The sequence below is a fragment of the Oryx dammah genome, unplaced genomic scaffold (assembly GCF_014754425.2).
Source record: "Oryx dammah isolate SB20612 unplaced genomic scaffold, SCBI_Odam_1.1 HiC_scaffold_24, whole genome shotgun sequence".
NCBI lineage: Eukaryota > Metazoa > Chordata > Mammalia > Artiodactyla > Bovidae > Oryx > Oryx dammah.
This window is the reverse complement of record NW_024070208.1, coordinates 53,061,424-53,084,963: the sequence shown is the minus strand read 5'-3', so window position 1 is coordinate 53,084,963 and position 23,540 is coordinate 53,061,424.

The window sequence follows — 23,540 nt, the reverse complement described above, 5'->3', positions numbered from 1 at the left end:
CACGTTCTGTCAGACGGCCGAGAGGAGCAACCCCACGTCCAAGGATCGGTGGCTGAGCGGGCGCAGGAGGGCCAAGAGGAGCTACTCCACATTCAAGGTCAGGAGAGGTGGCTGTGAGGAGATACCCCTTGTCAAGGTAAGAGAAACACAAGTAAGACAGTATGTGTTGTGAGAGGGCATCAGAGGGCAGACACACTGAAACCATAATCACAGAAAACTAGCCAATCAGATCACACGGACCACAGCCTTGTCTAACTCAATGAAACTAAGCCATGCCGTGTGGGGCCAGCCAAGACAGAGTCAGGCCATATAGAACTACAATTCTCATACTTCATCAATCCCTACTACTTTTATACACACTACTCTTTCACTTGGAATACCGTCTCCGCACTCTTCCTTTTCAACATGGCAAAGCCAGGTTTAAACATTAGCTCAAAATGTTGGATATGTTTTCCTGCTCTATTCAGTAGCCTTTTGTCATATGTCTTATATGACATATACATGTCATATGATACATAGGTGGAAATTTAGATGCAAGTTTTCTTACATTTGCTTTTCTGTTTTGAGTACTCAAGACGCAACCTTTTTGTAATAATAACTAAATCTAAATGTCCAATAGTATACTTGAAGTCTGTGCATTAGAAAATATTTACATCTACAGAAACTAGATATCTGCAGCCAAGAATGAAGATTAGGTCAAATCTTCTCATTCACTCATCACTAGATTGTTATTGCAGCCTATACAAATGTTGATGTATATTTAAGGGCAGTACCACTCTTACTCCCAGACAACCCTTGCCTGTGCTGCAGGCAGCCAGGTGGGAGGAAGCTGTCTTCCAGGAAAACATCTAAACCTCCTGTTGGGGCCTGGGAATTACCTATGCAGAAACACCAAGGGTCTCACGCCAGTTCTCACCTACTAGAAAGTCACACTCCAACTCTTAGTCAGTTTGGCAGATAGGAATCCAGATGTTAGAAGGAGTCTCAGTGGGGTCATTCAGAGACCCAGTGTTCTGATCAGATTCCAGGAGGACGACCCAGCTAGGGGATTCTTTTTCTGACCAGTGTGGTATGTCCTTCAAGTTATTTCTTGAGTTTGAGCCAGCAGAATGATGCTGACATGTAGGTCTTCAGTCACTCAAAAATCGTTTATAGAGAGACCCCCACCTTACTACCCACAATCATACACTTTCGGCCTCTACATTTAAAGATTGAGTAAATTCATATATGAGGCTTCTCTGGTGGCTCAGATGGTAAAAGAATCTGCCTGTAAAGCAGAAGACCTGGGTTCCATCCCTGGGTGGGGAAGATCCCCTGGAGAAGGGAATGGCTGGCTACCCACTGCAGTATTCTTGCCTGGAGAATTCCATGGACAGAGGAACCTGACGAGCTACAGTCCATGGGAGTTGCAGAGTCAGATATATTCATATTACTGACCAGTCCCCTGGAAGACCCTAAAGCCCCAGTGCACACTCTCCAGCTTGCTGCCTTGGGGTCCCAGTTGGACCACTCTGGGAAGATGAGGAGTCATGTGATATCCAGCTCACCAATCAGAAGCGAAGATGCAACCAGGGTCTGCCCACCTTCCTACCTCCGCTAACCATCAGTTCAGTTCAGTTCATTCGCTCAGTCGTGTCTGACTCTTTGCGACCCCATGAATCGCAGCACGCCAGGCCTCGCTCTCCATCACCAACCCCCGGAGTTCACTCAGATTCATGTCCATCGAGTCAGTGATGCCATCCAGCCATCTCATCCTCTGTCCTCCACTTCTCCTCCTGCCTCCAATCCCTCCCAGCATCAGAGTCTTTTCCAATGAGTCAACTCTTCGCATGAGGTGGCCAAAGTACTGGAGTTTCAGCTTTAGCATCGTTCCTTCCAAAGAAATCCCAGGGCTGATCTTCAGAATGGACGGGTTGGATCTCCTTGCAGTCCAAGGGACTCTCAAGAGTCTTCTCCAACACCACAGTTCAAAAGCATCAATTCTTCGGCGCTCAGCCTTCTTCACAGTCCAACTCTCACATCCATACATGACTACTGGAAAAACCATAGCTTTGACTAGACAGACCTTAGTCAGCAAAGTAATGTCTCTGCTTTTGAATATGCTATCTAGGTTGGTCATAACTTCTGCTAACCATGGCTCCATCTAAAAAGGCTTTTGCACTGGAGGGCCTCTGTTTCTAAGAACTTGGTGATATGATCACCTAGTCAGGCTAGGAGGAGGAGAGAAAGAACAGCAGTTTGAATTCATGTGTGATGAGGCAGCCAGTGGGACTAAGAACAAGATTTCCCGTGCTGCTATGGATACCAGCAGTGTTGGCACCCCTTGGGCTGGGTTCAGACTGCTGCCCAGAGGACCCCAGTCTTCTGGCACCGCTGAGCTCCTCACAGCTTGAACGCTTCCTCTAGAACCTCCCTGGTGGTCCAGTGAGTAAGACTCCACGGCTCCCAGTGCAGAGGGCCCACCAATGCAAGGGGCCAGACTTGGATCTCTGGTCAGGCAACTAGATTCCAAATCATGACTAAGAGTTCAACTAGAGATCCCCCGTGTCGCAAGTAACTAGGACCCAAATGCAGCCATATAGATAAATTAACTAATTAAATTGAATACTAGAAAAATTAAGCTTCCTCCATCACAGCCTTCATTTTCATCATCTCTGGGGACCCTGACCTGCCCTCTGTAAACTGGGCAGGTTCTGACCCCAGAGGGAGAGGGAGTGCCCACTGAGACCTCAGAGGATAGTGGTCCCTACATCCCAGAACTGATACTGTGCTCCCAGGAGCAAGACCACAAGGGGACAGCTCACAGGGGTCACTGGTCAATAGACAGACTGTGGTTCAGGCGAAACCGTGCCAACAAACAGCACCACCAGGAAGATCCCGGCCAGACACAGACTCTTCCAATGTCCCATGTGTTTCCTAGAGCTTTCAGGACTCAGGAGTCTGAGCTTTTGCTGACGTTTACTCCATAGTCTCAGCCCAGCTGCAGACACCATGCTGAGGCATCTCTCTGGACTGCGACATCCCAGCCAGGCTCTGCTTTTTGCAGCCACCCAAACCTCCCCAGCCACCACACAGGTAAGAAGGGTACTTTGCTGCCATCCTTTTCCATCCCCTGCTGGGGGCTGGCCCGAGTCCTGTTTCTCCCACTAGACTGAACTTAGGAGGTCTTGTCTTGCACTGTGCCCTGCCTTCTAGCCTGGTGGTAATACCGTCTTCCTTAGCGCCTCCTCATCTTTTCTCTTGGTGCATTTTCCTGTCACTGTACTGAGCAATATGTTGAGAACATCTCCTTTGTCACATTTCTTGGCCTGAGCCTCTCACCTCTTCCATTGGGCTTTCTGTTCCAAGGGTCTCCCTCCTACCATGAGGATGATTATTTATTTTGCCCTAAGGTGTGCTGCAATTCATGGGGTTGCAAAGAGTTGGACACGACTGAGCGACTGAACTGAACTGAACTGAATATATATCTGCTAATCCCATCTGCTAATTTATCCCTCCCATCTTTCTCCATCGGTAACCATGTTGGTTTTCCATGATTGTGAGAATTTGTGAAAGAATAAATAATATAATAATATATATGAATTACTTTGCTGAACACCAGAAACTACCATGGGCATTGTAAATCAACTAGACTTTAATAAAATATAAAAAATAATTTGAAAAAAATTAAATATAGCTCAATTTATTATATCCCTTTTCATTGAGGCGCTTTCCTCTGAATAGGGGTTCCCCCTACCTCACTACCACCCCCAACATTGTCTCATACCCCCCGGCCCACCATCTTTTTCCTCTCTTTGGTCCCCATGGATCTTTGCACATATCACTAATCATGACATTTATTTAATTTGATGTTAACTGTAGACTTCTCTGATCCTCCTCACTGTCATCACCATCAGAGGGTGACCTTCTGGCCCTTGAAGACTGTGTTTCTCATGTCTGCATTCTCATTGCCTAGTAGAGAGTCAAGCTTATACTACAGTCCTGATTATTGTCTGTTGAATGAATTTAGGCTTCAAACATGACTTTTTTTTTTTTTGAAGAGAAGTTTCTCCTACAGACTGCTATTAAAACTCAGAGCAATTTTAAAGGTATGTTAAGTTTCACTAACCGCTATGATGCCTATGATGATAGAAGCAACAAAACAATAACAGCAAACATACTTATTCTAAGAACCTTGACAAATAATGGGCAGGTTCTATATAGGCCTGTTTTTAAACAATGACCATTTCTCAAACAAAAGTTTGTAAAAAAAATTCTTAAACCATGTTTTGGCTTTGATGAGAATCATAAAAACAAAATATAAATTGAATGATAATAATATGCATAAGCTCCAGGAGTTGGCAATAGACAGGGAATCCTGCTGTGCTGCAGTCCATCAGGTCACAAAGAGTTGGACATGACTGAGTGACTGAACTGAACCCAACCGACTATGGATAATTAAATAGTATAGCCACAATTGCTATTTTTATTGTGGTATAACTAATATGTAACACTTTAGTTTCAAGTGCTCAACATAATGATTTGATATTCATCTATTGTGACTAAATTTTTCTGTTAGTTTCAGCAGTTACTTAGACTTTAAAGAACAAGCTTGATATGCTGTTCTTATATAGCATTGACTTGTAGTCTCAAAAAAAAATCAAAACAAAATTTTAATATCAGAATTGATTCTTTTTCCTGCAGAATAGTGAAATTCAGGAGCAGTCTTTTTAAAGACTGAAAGAGCTTATGAAGAAAATAAATTCAATTTTAACTGTTTGGCTGGTTATTTTTAAAGTTTCATGAAAGCATATTTATTTGAAATAATTCCTTAAAGTTTTCAATACACTGCCTTGGTCTAGTCACATCAAAATTTGGGGCACATGATGCCTGAAATTTTTAGATCATATACCTGGACAAAGGCTGAATTATATAGAGTTCAGAGGTGCAATATGCTCTAGTGTTTATTATGTGTAGCAAGTATTTTTATAGTGTCTTTACTGCACGGAAGACAAGATAACAGGATTCTTGTTCCTCATCGATTTCCTAAAGCATAGAAACCCATCCTGCTATGAATGCAATCGTGTGGAACATCATATGGAAGCTCTTTGCCCCCATGGCTTGCCTGAGAGTACATTTATCCAGCCAAGTTGCTGTCCACGATGAGATTTCTCTTCTTCAGAGTGCAGCTGTGGGAGTGGTGGGCTCTTGAAGTGGGAGCCAACTCCTGGCTCTGGCAGCATCCTTAGGCTTCCTTAAATCTCAGGAAACGTGAAGTGAGGTCCATCAGCATGGATCGCAATCTTAACCTCACCTCTCAAACTTCTCTGCGTCTGCAGTGCACAAAATATTGTGTAGAATGAGGCAATGGGGAATCATATTCAGTTAAAGGGAATTATACCTTCTAGTCTATCATAATGAATGTGTCCTGGGAAGTCTCACTATAGAGATGCTGTCTTGGTAGGTGACAAACAGGAAACCACAGAAATGCATGTTCATATAACAAATGCAAATTAATCCCTTAGTTAATCCCTGTTCCTCATCTGAGATATGACAATATATTGTGCCTATGTGGACACTGCTGTTCTCTAGTCAGTGATTTACATATTGGTCTTAAATTGACTTAATTTTAGCCCAGTTAAAGATTTTAACTATACATATGTATATATAGATATTCTCCTGGGAGAAAAAGAGATATTTCATGTTTTTCATGATGATATTGATATTAAAAAAAATATTTTTTCATGCAAAGCTAGTCATTTATTTTATTAACATTTTCTACATTGATTAAAATAGCTGCCTTGAATCAAAGAAAATGCTTGAATTTCACAGACAGTTCAATTTCACAATCTTACATTTAACAATGAGTGCATGCATGCTGTCCTTCAGTCGTGTCTGACTCTTTGCCACCTATGAACTGTAGCCCACCAGGCTCCTCTGAACTTGGGATTCCCCAGGCAAAAATACTAGAGTGAGTTGCTATATCCTCCTCTTAACATTAAGTATCAGGACCCTATTAAAGTTCTCTTTGAGCAATCAAAATACAAATAACAGACATGGAGCTTGCTATGGGTTGGGACTATGTGTAAATGCTTCTCTGACAGAACCCTCTTCTCTTCTGGTGTTTTAGATAAGTGTCCTAGAAAATGTCTTTATTGAATGGGAACACAGCCGCTATCTACGTACACATAAATGTCTGCTTTGTACACAATTTACAAAATAAAATCTATTCATAGTCCTCAGATAAACAAGGTCTCTTCGTAAACAATTTTGTCGACATTTCTTGGGACTCACAGTCTGTCATCATCACAGTCCTCTCTCTGTTCTGTGTCTCTTCCCTGTGTTTCCCTTCCCTGCTCTGATGGAGCCCTGGCTTTCCCCGAAAATCCTCTGCCCCTCCTCCCTCTCCTGGGGAGCTTTTTCTTTCCACAGCCTCCTTGTCTTTGGATCTGGAGATAATTCTCTGTATACCTTACCCTCACTGGCACTGCCAGATGCTTGCCCTTCCTCACTTCTTGTAAAAAGCCTCATTTTTGAAGCTCTTGTCATCATATTAGAAAATTAATATGCTTCTGTTAAACATATCTACAAATCCCTGAGCTATTCCTAGAACTCCTTAAAAGTTGTGTGTGCATGTTTTTAAGCAGATCTCTGTCATTCTACCTTATACAATTGTCATCATTTCTAATGATTTCAACATCTAAGTGTTTATCATTTTAAGAAGCTGCCCATACAATTTCCGATACAGACGTGTTCCAGTTTCTCCACATCCTTACAGATACTTGATATGGTCATTTTTTTTTTTTAGATTTTAGTCATCCTTATAGATGTGTAGTGGTACATCATTGTGGTTTTATTGCGTTTTCTTAATGATTAATGTTGAGCATCTTTGCATATGTATCTTTTTTTGCTGAAGTGGCTATTTGAATACTCCCTCCCCCCCTTTTTTAAATGGGTAGTTTGATTTTTTATTGAATTTTAGGAGTTCTATGAATATATTCTATATGTAAGTCCATTATCAGATACATGAGTTGCAAATATTTTCTTCCAGTTTGTGGCTTGGCTTTTCATTATCTTACTGGTGTCTTTTAAAGAGTCAAAGCCTTTAATACTGATTAAGTCCAATTTATTCTTTTATAGATTGTGCTTTATAGTTTGTAGCTAAAAATTTTTTGCTTAACTCACAAAGGTTTTTCTTCTGTTTTCCTCTACTAGATTTATAGTTTTGGGCTTTATATTTAGTCTATGACTCATTTTGAGTTTTGTATTTGGTGTGAGGTATGGATCAAAGTTCTACCTTTTCTTCTCTCCTTCCTTCCCTCCTCCCTCCCTTACTTTCTATCTTAATTGCACATGGATATCCAGTTGTTATTGCACCGCTTGTTGAAAGGACTTTTCTCTATCCACTGAGTTACCTTTGCACCTGCATCAAAATCCATTTCCCATATATGTATGGGTCTATTTCTGGACTCTGTGTCATGTTTGATTGGTCTGTTTTTCTATCATGATACGATGCTGTCCTGATTTGAGTAGACTTATAACTCTTGTTGGAGAAGGCAATGGCACCGCACTCCAGTACTCTTGCCTGGAAAATCCATGGACGGAGGAGCCTGGTAGGCTGCAGTCCATGGGGTCGCGAAGAGTCAGACACGACTGAGCGACTTCACTTTCACTTTTCACTTTCGTGCATTGGAGAAGGAAATGGCAGCCCACTCCAGTGTTTTTGCCTGGAGAATCCCAGGGACAGTGGTGCCTGGTGGGCTGCCATCTATGGGGTTCCACAGAGTCAGACACGACTGAAGTGACTTAGCAGCAGCAGCAGTATAACTCTTGTATTGTTAGGTATTGTTAGTTCCTCTTTTAAAAAATTATTTAGGCTTTTCTAGAGTCTTTGCATTTCCATATTAAGTTTTAAATAATTTTGTCATCTTTTAAAAAGTAGCCTGTTAGGAATTCTATTTGGATTATATTAAATCTAGAGGTCAGTTTAGGAGGAATTAACATTAACAGTATTCAGTTTTGGACTCACGTACATGAGGCAGAGGCATTTATCTAGTGACTGTCAATATGGTTAAGCTCAAATCCTTCTTCTTCCTAAGTGTTTTCTCTTTGTCCCAATCTGTTCTTTGTTCTCTTTTCTCTCTTTTTTTCTATGTTCTTTTAGATTAAATATTTTAAAGTATTTAATTTTGTTTTTTCTTGGTTTTTGTTATCTTAGTGTTTCTTTAGGGTTGGTATAACATACATTTTTTAGACTCTAGTTTACCTGTAAGTAATATTATGCTACTGAACATATAAGAAATATGTGGTAGTATTTTTAATTTTTTTCCCTTACTGACCTCTGTGCTTTTTACATATGATGTAAAACCTATACAACATTGTTATTATCTTGTCTAATGTGTCAATGATCTTTTAAAGATATTTAAATAATAAGACAGATTTGGATTTATGTTTAACTTTGCAGTTCCCATTTCCTGTACTCTTCACTCCTTTGTGCAGCTCTACAGATCCTTGTGGTATCATTTTCTTTTTGTCTTAAGAACTCTTCTTAATAGCTCTTATAGTGAGACTCTGTTGGCAGTGAGTTCTCTCAGCTTTTCATATCTGAAAAAAAAATTTTAATCTTCATATTTGAAAGATATTTTGATTTGGTATAGAAGTCTAGGGTGCCAAGCTTTTTTTTAATTTAAGTATTTAAAATATTGCTCCACTGTCTTCTCATTTGCAATGTTTCTAACTACACTGTAGTTATCTTTGTTTCTCTACATGTAATATGTTTTTCTCTTTGCCTCCTTATAAGACTTTTCTTAATGGCTAATTTTGAGCACTTTTATTATGATGTGCATTGATGTAGTGTTTTTATATTTCTTATGCTGGGCTTTATTGTGGTCCTTGGATCTATAAATTTATAATTACTATCAAGTTTGGGAAACTTTTGGCTATTACTTCTGTAAATATTCTTTCTGTCTCCTGCTCTGCACTCTTCTGAAGCGATTCCTCATGTGTATATTAAGCCATTTGATGTTGTCCTACAGCTAATATGTGGGCTTCCCAGGTGTCTCAGAGGTTAAAGCATCTACCTGCAATGTGGGAGACCTGGGTTCGATCCCTGGGTCAGGAATATCCCCTGGAGAAGGAAATGGCAATCCACTGCAGTATTCTTGCCTGGAGAATCCCATGGACAGAGGAGCCTGGTGGGCTACAGTCCACGGGGTCGCAAAGAGTCGGACACGACTGAGCGACTAACACTTTCACTTTACAGCTAATAAGGCTCTGTTCGTTGTTTTGTTTTGTTCTAATTCTCTCTTCTCCCTGGGTTTCATTTTCCCTGGGTTTATGTTGCTATGTCTTCAAGTTTACTCATATTTTTTTTACAGTGTCGAATAGCTATTAATCCTATCTGATTTATTTTTTGTTTAACACTGTAAGTTTCATCTCTGGAAGTTTGATGTAGGTCCTTTTTATGTCTCTACATTTTAAACATATGAAACACAGTTATAATAATTGTTTTTAAGTTTTTTCTTTGCTAACCCAAATATCTGTGTCATTTCTGGGTTGGTTTCAACTGATTGATTTGTCTCCTCAGTTCAGTTCAGTCGCTCAGTTGTGTCCGACTCTTTGCAATCCCATGAATCGCAGCACGCTAGGCCTCCCTGACCATCACTATCTCCCGGAGTTCACTCAGATTCACGTCCATCGAGTCCGTGATGCCATCCAGCCATCTCATCCTCTGTCGTCCCCTTCTCCTCCTGCCCCCAACCCCTCCCAGCATCAAAGTCTTTTCCAATGAGTCAACTCTTCGCATGAGGTGGCCAAAGTATTGGAGCTTCAGCTTTAGCATCATTCCTTCCAAAGAAATCCCAGGGCTGATCTCCTTCAGAATGGACTGGTTGGATCTCCTTGCAGTCCAAGGGACTCTCAAGAGTCTTCTCCAACACCACAGTTCAAAAGCATCATTGTGAGTGAAATTTTCCTGCTTATTTGCATACCTGGTAAATTTTCATTTGATTCAGGGCACTTGGACTTTTGCTTTATTTAATGCTGAGTATTTTGTGTTCCTGAAAATATCTGTGAGCTCTCTCTGGGCTGTAATTAAGTTACTTAAAAACAGTTTGATCATTTTGGTCTCTCTTTTTTTAAATTGTTGGGTAAAACTGAAACAGTGTCAGTCTCAAGCTATTTATTCCACATTACTGACGCAGGATTCTTCTCTATACTTTGCCAAATGTCCTTTAAATTTTGAGACTTTTCAGTTAGCGTAGTGAGACAGACACTATTCTCAGTCCTCTGTAAGCATCAGGCACTGTTACTTCTCATCCTTCTGAGTGATTTAAGAGCTCCAGACTCCAGGATTTTCCCCACATGCACAGGCAGAACTCTGCTAAATACCTGAGGGCCCCTCTGCTGAATTCCAGAGTTCTGTCTATGCATCTCTCTCCTGCAGTGCCTAGCCACCTTGGTCTCCCAGGACTATCAGTTCTACCTTCTGAACTCAAGGAGCCTGCTAGGTTCTGCCTGGGTTCCTCTACCCTGCACCATGGCTTGGAACCTCTCTCTAGATGGTAATCTTAGGAAATTATAGGATTCACCTGACTTGTTTCTTATCTCACATATATCAATGTCCCCTGATATCTGGTACCTAGTGTCTTGAAAACCATTGTTTCTCATATTGTTTTTCATTTTTAAAAGTTAGTTCAGGTGGGATGTTATATATATATTCCCTGTTATTCCATCTTGGCTGAAAGTAGAAGTCTAATAGTCTAAGTTTTTTGTTCCAATTATAACTCCCCCTCCCCTTAAGTATCTACTGGCTAATTTTCATAGTCACGATTTTTTTCTTTCTTTTGATTTTCTTATTTCTTGATCATTTTAATGTTTTCTCATTAAACATTTCAAACACTCTAATTTTATATTCCAATAAATCACTTTTTTGATGTTACCAAAGTGCCATTTCTCTTTTAGCTATTCCAGTTGATTCTCTAGTATGGTAGGTTCTTTCCTTATGTATATTATAATTTTTCTAAAAAATTAATTGACTTTATTTTTTAGAAAAGTTTTAGACATTAAAAAAAATAAATACAGTGAAGTCCCACATCCCTCCTCCCTCCACATATATACAGTTTTCCCTGTTGTTCACATTATACATCAGTGTGGTGCTTTTGCTATAATTGATTAAAAAAAGCAATGTAGATATATTGTTGTTGTCCGGCCACCAAGTCGTGTCCAACTCTTTGCCGCCCCATGGACGGCAGTACACCTGGCTCCCCTCCCAGAGTTTGCCCAAGTTCATGTCAATTGAATTAGTGATGCCATACAACCATCTCATCCTCTGTCGTCCCCTTCTCTTCCTGCGCTCAATCTTTCCCAGCATCAGAATCTTTTCCAATGAGTCAGCTGTTTGCATCAGGTGGCCAAAGTATTGGAGTTTCAACTTCAGCACCAGTCCTTCCAAAGAGTATTCAGGGTCGATTTCCATTAAGATCGACTGGTTTGACCTCCTTGCTTTCCAAAGGACTCTCACGAGTCTTCTCTAGCACCACAGTTCAAAAGCATCAATTCTTTAGAGCTCTGCCTTCTTTATTGTCCAGCTCTCACATCCATATATGACTACTGAAAAGACCATAGCCTTGACTATTTGGACTTTTGTTGGCAAAGTAATGTCTTTGCTTTTTAACACAACTGTCTAGGTTTGTCATAGCTTTCTTGCCAAGAAGCAATCAATCGTCTTCTAACTTCACGGCTGCAGTCACTATCTACACTGATTTTAGAGCCCAAGAAGAAGAAATCTGTCACTGCTTCCACCTTTTCGCCTTCTCTTTGCCATGAAGTGATGGGACCGGATGCCATGATCTTAGTTTTTTTCAATATTAAGTTTTAAACAGGCTTTTCCACTCTCCTCCTTTACCCTCATTAACAAGCTCTTTAGTTCCTCCTCATTTCCAGTATACTAGCTGTGAGAACCCCCATGAACTGTATAAAAACACTATTCATATGTCTAAGTGTATGAATGTCTAAATATGACATTCATATGTCTAAATATACCCTTAAAACAAGGTTTATTTCTAAGCTGAGAGTTTGAGTTTTTTGTAGTAATTAAAAGTGCAGCCTTCAAATACATTTGAGCATTTCCATTTGGGGAAGAGCTTGTGAGGCTCAGGAACAATGTTATATATTAATTCTCTGGGACGGCTCTATATACAACTACCATACAGGTGTTTCCTGTTGAGATTCCAAGTTCCCATACAAGAACTCAGAGGCCAGCTGAGAACAAAACTTAGCCCACTTAATTATATTTGCCCAGTATGCTGCATAAAAAGTCATTGACCAAAAATAACATGTTTAAGTAATGTTCATGTTGAGATACAAACCAGAAGCCGTCCGGAAATTCAAAATTAAATCTGATCTCCACCCTTCACTTGTCTCATTGTGCCCGGGCAGCACCAAGGTCAGAAATAAATTGGAGACGCAACAAAACACACAGCCTGCAATATTTCAGCTGAGGTCACAAGAAAAACTTAGTTAAGGCCTTATTAGAGGAGTTATAGGACCACATGACTGTGAATATGAAATTAGAATCTTGCCTTGATGGATGTATCACCTACTCACAGTAATTTGTTGGGAATATTTTCAAAATGTAAGTGAGCATAATTAAGCTTCTGTTTTATGGGAGTCTGATCATTTGTCTCCAGGTGCAGTGTCTGTAGAGACACTGAAAATTTTTTTCAATATTGAGTTTAAAACAGGCTTTTCCACCCAGAATAAAAATGAGACATATTTCAGTCACTCAGTTTTAAGTTTCTATTTGGACATTTGTGAATTAAAAGAGGCCCTTAGAATTGACAGTACAGATGCAATTAACATTTTTATCCATACTTTTTCTTCTGCAGAACCATAGATATAAGATAAAATTTCAAGGATAATATCACCATGAAAATTAGTTGTATCCTGCATGTTCTATATTCTATCCTTCAGAGAAACCCTTGGACACCACCCCGCCCGCCACCCGCAAAAGAAGCCAGACTCAGCTAGGATTATAAATGCCTACTTAATTGCTAAAAATAAGTGGAGGGAAGTATTTTCTTAATTTTAGACTATTCTTTGTTGTTTAGTTGCTAAGTCGTGTCCAGCTCTTTTGCAACCCCATGGACTATAGCCCACCCAGCTCCTCTGTCCATGGGATTCCCCAGGCAAGAATACTGAAATAGGTAGCTGTTTCCTTCTCCAGGGGGAGCTTCCCTACCCAGGGATTGAACCCACATCTCTGGCATTGGCAGGCAGATTCTTTACCACTGAGCCACCAGGGAAACCTAGACTTTTTTTGCTGCTGCTGCTGCTGCTAAGTCGCTTCAGTTGTGTCCGATTCTGTGCGACCCAATAGACGGCAGCCCGCCAGGCTCCCCTGTCCCTGGAATTCTCCAGGCAAGAATACTGGAGTGGGTTGCCATTTCCTTCTCCAATGCATGAAAGTGAAAGTGAAGTCACTCAGTCGTGTCTGACTCTTAGCGACCCCATGGACTGCAGCCCACCAGGCTCCTCCATCCATGGGATTTTCCAGGCAAGAGTACTGGAATGGGGTGCCATTGCCTTCTCCAAGATTTTTCTTGAGGTGTTTGTATTTGCAAAATACAAACAAATACAAATACAAACAAAAACAAAAAGTTTGTCCTTAGTTCCAGGACAAACTCATTAATTTCTTTCAGTTTTATTAGAGACACTGCTGCTTAATGTTAATTTAGCTATTTTCTTTAAATAAAAATATTTTATCTTTTTAAAAGAGAGATTAAGGAAAACAGTAAAATAGAAATAGCTATAGAAAATCAGGTAGTATCAGAAATTTGAGGGTTTTTTTTCATTTAATGCTTAATCATGTATGATGTTTTAATTGAAGAATATAATTTAATTTATACTAAAGATTCCAATCATATGTGTCAAGATTGGAACCAAAAGTAAATATGTCATTAACTCAGTTTAACTACTATTTCCTCAACTGATTTGTTTTTTTATTATATAATTTAGAGAAAATTATTTTGAATTTGGACTATATTTATTTACATTTAATTACTATACATCCACATTGTTCCAAAAATAGATTTATGGAACTTTTTAAAAAGTCATATTGATAGAGTTACAATGTCTCTTTCAAAGTAACATTAAACATTTCCAACCCATTCTGCTCCAATTTGCAACTATTCAAGGGTATTGCAGCTGCCTATATTTCTTGGTATAGAAGAGATAAAATAACCAGAAAAAAGTACCATCACTCAAATGTTACACTAAGACTGACATGATGTAAAAAAATATATATGTTTAGTCACTCCACAAAGTTTAAAAACTAAATCTAAACATCCGTTAGCATCTATAAGTTTACTTTTTAAATTGCATGTATGGGTTTCAATTTCTGAGTCACTGTGTTTGTTCTTTTCTCAAGAGATCTAGGAGAAGGACACACTGAGAGGCTGTGCTGCGTTGCCAAGCACATGGGTTCAGTATTCAGACATTCCTGTTCCGTTCTCTGACTTTTCTATTTAATTTTTGTCAGTTGCCTTCTAAGCATCCAAACAGCAGACAAGAACATAATGATAAACTCTGTTGAAATGACTGGTTCCCTCACTACCAGGGAGTTGCCTAAGAACAATTCTGTATTCATCCTTTTCAGGCACAAAGGAAGAAAGAAACCCACCCGAAACGTGACCTGCTGCACAAAATACCTTTTGTTATCAATGCAAGTGCTCTTCTGAATCCTCAAACCACCCATTGATAGATATTTTTTCCCACATACATAATTTATGTCACCGAATTAATTTTTCATAAGTTAAACAACTGTTAATATTAGTTCCTGGCCATCATCAATGGCAAAAATTAACTTTTTTTTTTTTCCAAATCCACTTGAGAAGCATCCTTTTCTTTATTCAATACCGTACAGAGCAGAGACTTAAAATGTCTATAGCCTTCAGTGGAGGAGCAGTCGCCAGAGTCCTTGTTCAGACAAAAGCTTCCACACTGTGAGCATGTCTTAGCAGAAGATTGCTTAAGGGGAAATCCTACACCACATGATATATCACTGACCTTTCTCCTCTGTCCTGCTGCATGGAGAACAGAACCCCTCCTCTGTCTCCATTTATAAAGTATCTGACAATGACTGATAGTTTTATTTTTTCGTAGCTGTCATTGCTTGAAAATGTGGTTGCTGTTACATGGAGTAATGGAGACTACAGAGGGAGTCTGAAAGGAGTGCGAAAAAAATCTACACAAATCCTTCATCTGCTAGGATACGTTCAGATCTACTCTCTCCAATTATGAGCGGCTTTTAAACTCCTGATACATAACAAGAATGAAGGACAATTATACACTGGAACAAATAGATTTTTGAAATGCAAACTTGGACTGCTCTGGCCCCTGAATGGAAGGGGAAGATTAGATGTGGGTCAGCGCCAAGAGGCTTGGATGATTTTTCTCTTTACCTTTACGTAGCTCAGAGATGGGCTTCCCAGGCGGCGCTAGTGGTAAAGAACCTGCCAGCCAGTGCAGGAGACACCAGAGATGCAAGTTCGATCCCTGGGTCAAGAAGATCCCCTGGAGGAGGGCATGGCAACCCACTCCAGTATTCTTGCCTGGAAAATCTTATGGACAGAGGAGCCTGGTGGGCTATAGCCCTTAGGGTCACAAACAGTCAGATAGGCTTGAAGCTTCTTAGCATGCACTCCTGCACAGGTCAGAGATAGGACTAGAATTCCCAATTTGGGATCACATAAGGGACTAGCCTTAAAACTAAGGGCCTGATCTCGAGTGAAATAGAAACCCACTCAGTCTTGAAATACATGATTACAAAGCACAAAAAAGACCTTCATCCCACCTCTTTTTCTAAAGTCAAAAAATCCAGTTGATATCCTTTTTAAGTCTCTAGAACTTGTCCGCTTCTTCCATATCCACAGCCAGTACCCTAGTTTTACCATCCTTATCTCTTCCTAGCTTCCTCCACCACTTGTAACCAGACAGCCAACCTCCAATTTCCATACTTACAGCAGGAGTCATCATCCTATCACACAAGACAAAATGTGTTGCTTTCCCGCTTAAAATCCTTTCTTAGCTCCCCATTATTCCTGGGATGAAGTCTAAAGTTCCTAACAAGGCGAGTGAGGTCCATGGCTTATAAGGTACCTGACTTCTGCTTACATCTCCAGCTCTGATGCCCTGCATTATACCTGGAACCTCTGCTGTACTCTCCTCTGGAAAGCTTCCTGAACTCTGTTTGGCCAGCTCTTCATCAGTGCTTCGAGCTCCAATAGGTTTTTGGGGATGCGTTCTCACCTCCTCTGTCTGACTTGACTGCCTCTGTCTTTTGTGTTTCCTTATCATCCTTTTTGCTCTCTATCTTGGGGTGCAGCGCCCTGCATTATAATTTTCACTTTATTGCTACTTGTCTGTTTTATTCACCAGACCTAATTAATGTTCTTTGTGGTCAGGGATCATGTTCACAGTACAATGCCTGAGCTGCTAACAGCGCCTGACCCACAGTGGATGCTCATCAAATATGGACAGAGGGGAGGGTATTATGAAGGAGGGAGTGTTTGGCAGGGCAGCCTAGATAAATCAAAATCAATTCTTGTTAAGGAGGTACATACACTTTCAGAGAAGACTCAAATGAATCAGAAAATAAAACCCAAAGGAAAATCAAATAATAGTATAACATTGTTATTATCAATCTTATCATTAACATATTTATCTAATAAAATACATTTGAATTTATCAAACATCAAGCTTCACTTTTCCTGTTTCCTAAATTCCTCTTACAATAAAAATCTTTTGCTATATTCAATATCCTGTAATAAATCATAGTGGAAACAAACATGAAAAAGAATGTATATATATATATATTTATTATTTATATTTGACTATAACATTTATATATTATATTGATGCTTTCTAACTGTGGTTTGAAACTTTCGAACTGTGGTTATATATTGATGCTTTTGAACTAAGATTTGAAGAATTGATGTTTTCGAATGTGGTGCTGGAGAAGATTATTGAGAGTTCCTTGAACCCCTAAAGGAAATCAACCCTGAATACTCATTGAAAGGACTGATGCTGAAGCTCCAGTACTTTGGTCGCCCAATGTGAACAGTCGACTCATTGGAAAATACCCTGATGCTGAGAAAAACTGAGGGCAAAAGGAGAAAAAGGCATAAGAAGATGAGATGGTTGGATGGCATCACTGATTTAATGGACATGAACTTGGGCAAACTCCAAGAGATGGTGAGGGACAGGGAAGCCTGGCATGCTACAGTTCATAGGGTGGCAAAGAGTTAGACATGATTTGGCAACTGAACATAACATTTGTATATAAACATATTTGACATATTTGAATATACAATATTTATGTCATGTATAAGTATATATCTGCAAAGATATTTAAATATAATAAATACATTTATATACTTGAATGACTGTGCTATACATCTGAAACTAGGACAACATTGTAAATCAACTATATTTCAATAAAATAAATCTTAAAAACATATGTATATAATCTTGTGAATTCTCCTAAAAGTTTATGTCCTTCAGTATTGTGTGGTATATGGGAAAGAGGTGGCATTTAGTAAGAAAATATATTTCATTTTAGGTTAATTTACTATTAAAGATTTATTTCAGGGTTTATTTATAGACTTTAATAGTATCTGTTACTCTATAACTAAAGAAAATTATTTTTTACATTTAAGCAATGCTTGTTATTGATTTACTTTAAATTAATTATGCAAAGAGAAAATACTACTTGTTAACTACAGATTTTTGTTTATACTTGCTACATCATATTTGTTTGGGGGGAACAAATACTTATTAAAGTAGATGGAAATTTAGCTGTTATGTAGTTAATATAAACAGCAGCAGCAGCATTCTTCACACATACACACACACACTCACAAACATACTTCTTCACTGTTGGCTCAGTGGTAAAGAATCTGCCTTCAATGAGAAGACACAGGAAACATGGATTCGATTCCTGGGTCGTGAAGATCCGCTGGAGAAGGAAGTGGCGACCCACGCCAGCATTCTCGCCTGGCAAATCCCATGGACAGAGGAGCCTGGTGGGCTACAGTCCATGCGGTCACAAAGAGTCGGAAACTACTGAGCAGCTAAACAGCGTTCTTCACACACACACACTAACACACACACTTCTTGGTCTAACACAGTGAAATTTACTTGACACTTACTAGCCCACTGCAGGTGTCCCTCATCAGCCTGCTACCTTCCATGCAGTGATACAGGGACTCAGGTTGTTTCCACCTTGTGGCCTCACCATCTATTCATGTTCATATTTGCACACAGAGAAGAGAATGCCAAAATACTATATCTGGATGATAGCGTACTTATTTTGTGCTTATAGTAGACTTTGAACTTTTTTAATAACAATTTTAAGCAAAGGTTAATAGTGTTCATCTTACAACATTTCAGATTAAGTCAGTGATTCCATATCAGTACAATGAAGTTTAAGTGCTGTATGTCAGTTCGTTGTGTAACTTTCAAGTGTGTATTGTTTGAGTCCAGGGAAGAGAGGAAGAAGGAACGGGAGTTTGTGGCATCTTGTTTTCACACAGAAGAGAAGATCTGGTTGAACTCTCAAGACACGATCTAGTTTCATCTCCTCTCTTTCCATAAATAATTCACTGGACCATCCTAGGCCTGCACCCTAAAAGCAGGGTTTATGCACAGGTTTAGCAGTCTATCACAGTGCCCAGCATAGCATAGGAATACTAGGGAGGGTCTTGATGAGAGTGAAACAGGAGAGTGAAAAAGCTGGTTTAAAAATTCAACATTCAATCAATGATTATGGCTTCCAGTTCCATCACTTCATGGCAAATAGATGAGGCAAAAGAGGAAGCAGTGACAGATTTCATTTTCTTTGGCTCCAAAATCACTGCAGATGGTGACTGCAGCCACAAAATTAAAAAGCGCTTGCTCCTTGGGAGAAAAGCTATGACCAACCTAGGCAGCATATTAAAAAGCAGAGACATTACTTTGCCAACAAAGGTCTGTCTAGTCAAGGGTATGTTTTTTCCATTATTCATGTATGGATATGAGAGTTGGACTGTGAAGAAAGCTAAGCACCGAAAATTGATGCTTTTGAACTCCAACTGATGCATTGGAGAAGACTCTTGAGAGTCTTTTGGACAGCAAGGAGATCCAACCAGTCCATCCTAAAAGAAATTAACCCTGAATATTCACTGGAAAGTCTGATGCTATAGCTGAAGCTCCAATACTTTGGCCACCTGATGAGAAGAGGCGACTCATTGGAAAAGACCCTGATGCTGGGAAAGATTGAGCCAGGAAGAGAAGGGGACAACAGAGGATGAGATGGTTGGACAGCATCACTGACTCAGTGGACATGAATTTGAGCAAACTCTGGGAGATAGTGAAGGACTGAGAAGCCTGGTGTGCTGCAGTTCATGGGACTATAGAAAGTCAAACACAACTTAGCATTTGAACAACACTGAGTAACAAATTACCACAAGTTTGGTGATTTGCAGCACCATCCATCATCCACTCTTTACCTCACAGTTACGGAGGTCAGAAGGCCAGGTAGGCTCAACTGGATTTTATCCTTAGAGAAGCAAAAAAGCAAAATCGAGGTATCAACCTGTCATCTGAAGACTCTAGGGAACACACTTCCAGGCTCATTCAGACTGTTGGCAGAATTCAGTCTCTGTGATTATCAGGTAGAGGTTTCTCTTTCCTTGGGGATCCATATTCCTTGCCATGTGGCCCCTTCCACCTTCAAGCCAGCAATACTTTCTCAAATCCTTCTCACACTTAGAATCTCTCTCACTCCTTTTCTGCCAGCAGGAGAAAACTCTCTGCTTTTAAAGGGTTCTTGTGATTAGGTTAGCCTCGCTCAGTAATCTCTCCACTGTAAGGTAAACAGATTAGGAGCCTTAATTATGTCTGCTGAATGCCTTTCACCACATAGCATAATCACCAGTGTATATCAAGTACAAAAGCCAGGATGGCCCTCTTAGAATTCTGCTTAGCACAATAGGGATGTGGTTTATAATTCCTCCCACTGAAGTGCTTTCCAGTGGCTATTGCCTTGTGGACAAACAGATTCTTCTTGATGTCAAGTCTTAGGTGTATGCCACGAGGGCTTGTTCTGCCTTTTGTGGATTAGTGCTCCCAAGCAAGCCTAAACTAGCATGCTTCCCCTCTGGGTCAAAGGGGACATCCTTTCCTCTAGTTCATACAGGTGAACATAAGAGACCTCCTGAGAGAGGTTAACATTTCTCTTCAACTCTCAACATGGTTCTACTTAGGGATTAATTGCTCAGCATTTCTTAAGTCTTAGAAATTTTTTTCTTCTCCTTCTACATGCTTCCCTCTGGGTAATCACAATAGTCTTTAAACAGCAGTGTAAAGTAAGACTATGCTACACAGTTCTGATCACTTTTCTAAGCTCCAGACCGCCTTCCTTACACATACACTTCAATTTTCTTAAGGTACGTAATCCTCACTTTTCATTCTTCCATACTCCAAACTTCTCTCCACCTTCTTCAAGTCAGTAACTGGCAATACTGCCAAGCTAACATTTCAAGCCAAAAGTCTGTGGGTTATCCCCAATCCCTCTCTTCCTCTCTCTGTTATCAAAATTCCATCAACAACCTTGTTCATGTTATCTTTAATTTTTAAAACAATCTACTTCTGAATAATAGAATTATATTATCACTGTTTTGCACCACCAATTAACTAAGGTGTCTGAACAAAGATTATCAGCAATTGCTAGCATCAAGAGACAGTTCAGTTCAGTTTAGTCACTCTGTCCTGTCCGACTCTTTGCGAACCCATGAATCGCAGCACACCAGGCCTCCCTGTCCATCACCATCTCCCAGAGTTCACTCAGACTCACATCCATCGAGTCCATGATGCCATCCAGCCATCTCATCCTCAGTCGTCCCCTTCTCCTCCTGCCTCCAATCCCTCCCAGCATCAGAGTCTTTTCCAATGAGTCAACTCTTCTCATGAGGTGGCCAAAGTACTGGAGTTTCAGCTTTAGCATCATTCCTTCCAAAGAAATCCCAGGGTTGATCTCCTTCAGAATGGACTGGTTGGATCTCCTTGCAGTCCAGGGGACTCTCAAGAGTCTTCTCCAACACCACAGTTCAAAAGCATCCATTCTTCAGCACTCAGCCTTCTTCACAGTCCTACTCTCACATCCATACATGACCACAGGAAAAACCATAGCCTTAACTAGACGGACCTTAGTCAGCAAAGTAATGTCTCTGCTTTTGAATATACTATCTAGGTTGGTCATAACTTTTCTTCCAAGAAGTAAGCGTCTTTTAATTTCATGGCTGCAGTCACCATCTGCAGTGATTTTGGAGCCCAGAAAAATAAAGTCTGACACTGTTTCTGCTGTTTCCCCATCTATTTCCCATGAAGTGATGGGATCGGATGCCATGATCTTCGTTTTCTGAATGTTGAGCTTTAAGCCAACGTTTTCACTCCCCTCTTTCACTTTCATCAAGAGGCTTTTTAGCTCCTCTTCACTTTCTGCCATAAGGGTGGTGTCACCTGCATATCTGAGGTTATTGATATTTCTCCTGGCAATCTTGATTCCAGCTTGTGTTTCTTCCGGTCCAGCGTTTCTTATGATGTACTCTGCATAGAAGTTAAATAAGCAGGGTGACAATATACAGCCTTGACGTACTCCTTTTCCTATATGGAACCAGTCTGTTGTTCCATGTCCAGTTCTAACTGTTGCTTCCTGACCTGCATACAGATTTCTCAAGAGGCAGATTAGGTGGTCTGGTATTCCCATCTCTTTCAGAATTTTCCACAGTTTCTTGTGATCCACACAGTCAAAGGCTTTGGCATAGTCAATAAAACAGAAATAGATGTTTTTCTGGAACTCTCTTGCTTTTTCCATGATCCAGTGGATGTTGTCAAGTTGATCTCTGGTTCCTCTGCCTTTTCTAAAACCAGCTTGAACATCAGGGAGTTCACGGTTCATGTATTGCTGAAGCCTGGCTTGGAGAATTTTGAGCATTACTTTACTATTATGTGAGATGAGTGCAATTGTGTGTTAGTTTGAGCATCCTTTGGCATTGCCTTTCTTTGGGATTGGAATGAAAACTGACCTTTTCCAGTCAAGAGACAAGCGATATTATAGACCTCCTGATGGAAATATAACTGCCTAAGAAAAGAAATCAAACTTTAATCCAATTAACAAAATTCTCTGTATGCCAATTTTCAGAAGATACAAGGGATAGAGGAACATATTAATATAAAATGACACTATTATTATGTCATTAAGAAAATCCAAACTGATGAATACTTTTCAGGAAGTGACTCAACAAATAAATTACAAGGAAAAGAAAAAATATTAGGTCTAGCCACCCTGAGTTCTTTTTGTCCCTCAAATTTGTCGTGCTTGTCCCCGTTTCATGGTCTTTATCTCAGCAATCCTCTCTGCATGAGAGGCTCTTTCTCTTGCCCTCTTTCAGACTGGCTTCATAATCTGATTTTAGGAAGGGTTTCTTGCTGTATGCTCAGTCACTTCAGTGTGTCTGACTCTGTCCATGGGATTCTCCAGGTAAGAACAGTGAAGTGAGCTTCCATGCCCTCTTCCAAGGGATCCTCCTGACCCAGAGATGGAACCTGATTCTCCTGCACTGGAGGCAGATTCTTGACCACTAAGCTACCAGGGAAGCCTCAGCCTTTCTCACAACCACTGAATAAAAGGAGCCATTCCACCCTTGCTTATTATAAGAACTTGTTTTTATCAGTGATATCTAGGTAGCTAGTTTGCTAGTCTATTACCATTTTCATCCACTAAAAAGCTTTATCAGAAGAGGTTTCAATATTGTATCCCCTGGGTCTAGAACAGTCATGCAAATTTTATTTGAATGAATGAATTAATTTACATTGGATCTAACTTTCCACTCCAATTGTACATTCTTATGAATCTTGTTTCAATGAGTTATGTGACCAGAAAGATTCAACATGAAAGAGTTAATCTCTCACACTGTAAGTGTGCAGCTTTGGAAATTAACATCTCCAAGCCTCTGTCTGCTCCTCTGTAAAATGAGGATCCTACTAGGTTGTGAGCATGGTGTGAATTATTATTCCCTGTCTTTCTCATGATGAGCCAGCCACTGACTCCTTAACTAGTTTGTATGTTTGTTCCAACCCATCCTTCACACTGGAGCCAGGGTTATCTTAAGAAAAATTAGATCATGTTCTATCAGTACTTGAAAGCCTTCAACAGCTTCCTGCTGCTTTTTAACATACACTCTAGGCCCTGTGTGATCTGGCCTCATTCCACATCCCCAGTCATCTTTGTGGAAGTCTTCCAGATACCTCCCTGGCTCTCACATCCTCCAAGAACCATTCTCTGTCCAGAGTACCCATTCTCTCTTCTTTTCCAGCTCTTTCTGCTCATCCTTCACATTGCAGCACTTTCTCGGAGCAGGTCAGGACACCAGATCTCCTGTGTCCTTTTCTATTGTTAATAGTTCTTATCACATCTTTTAATTGTAGGTATATTTATATTTGGACTTCCCAGGTGGCTCAGT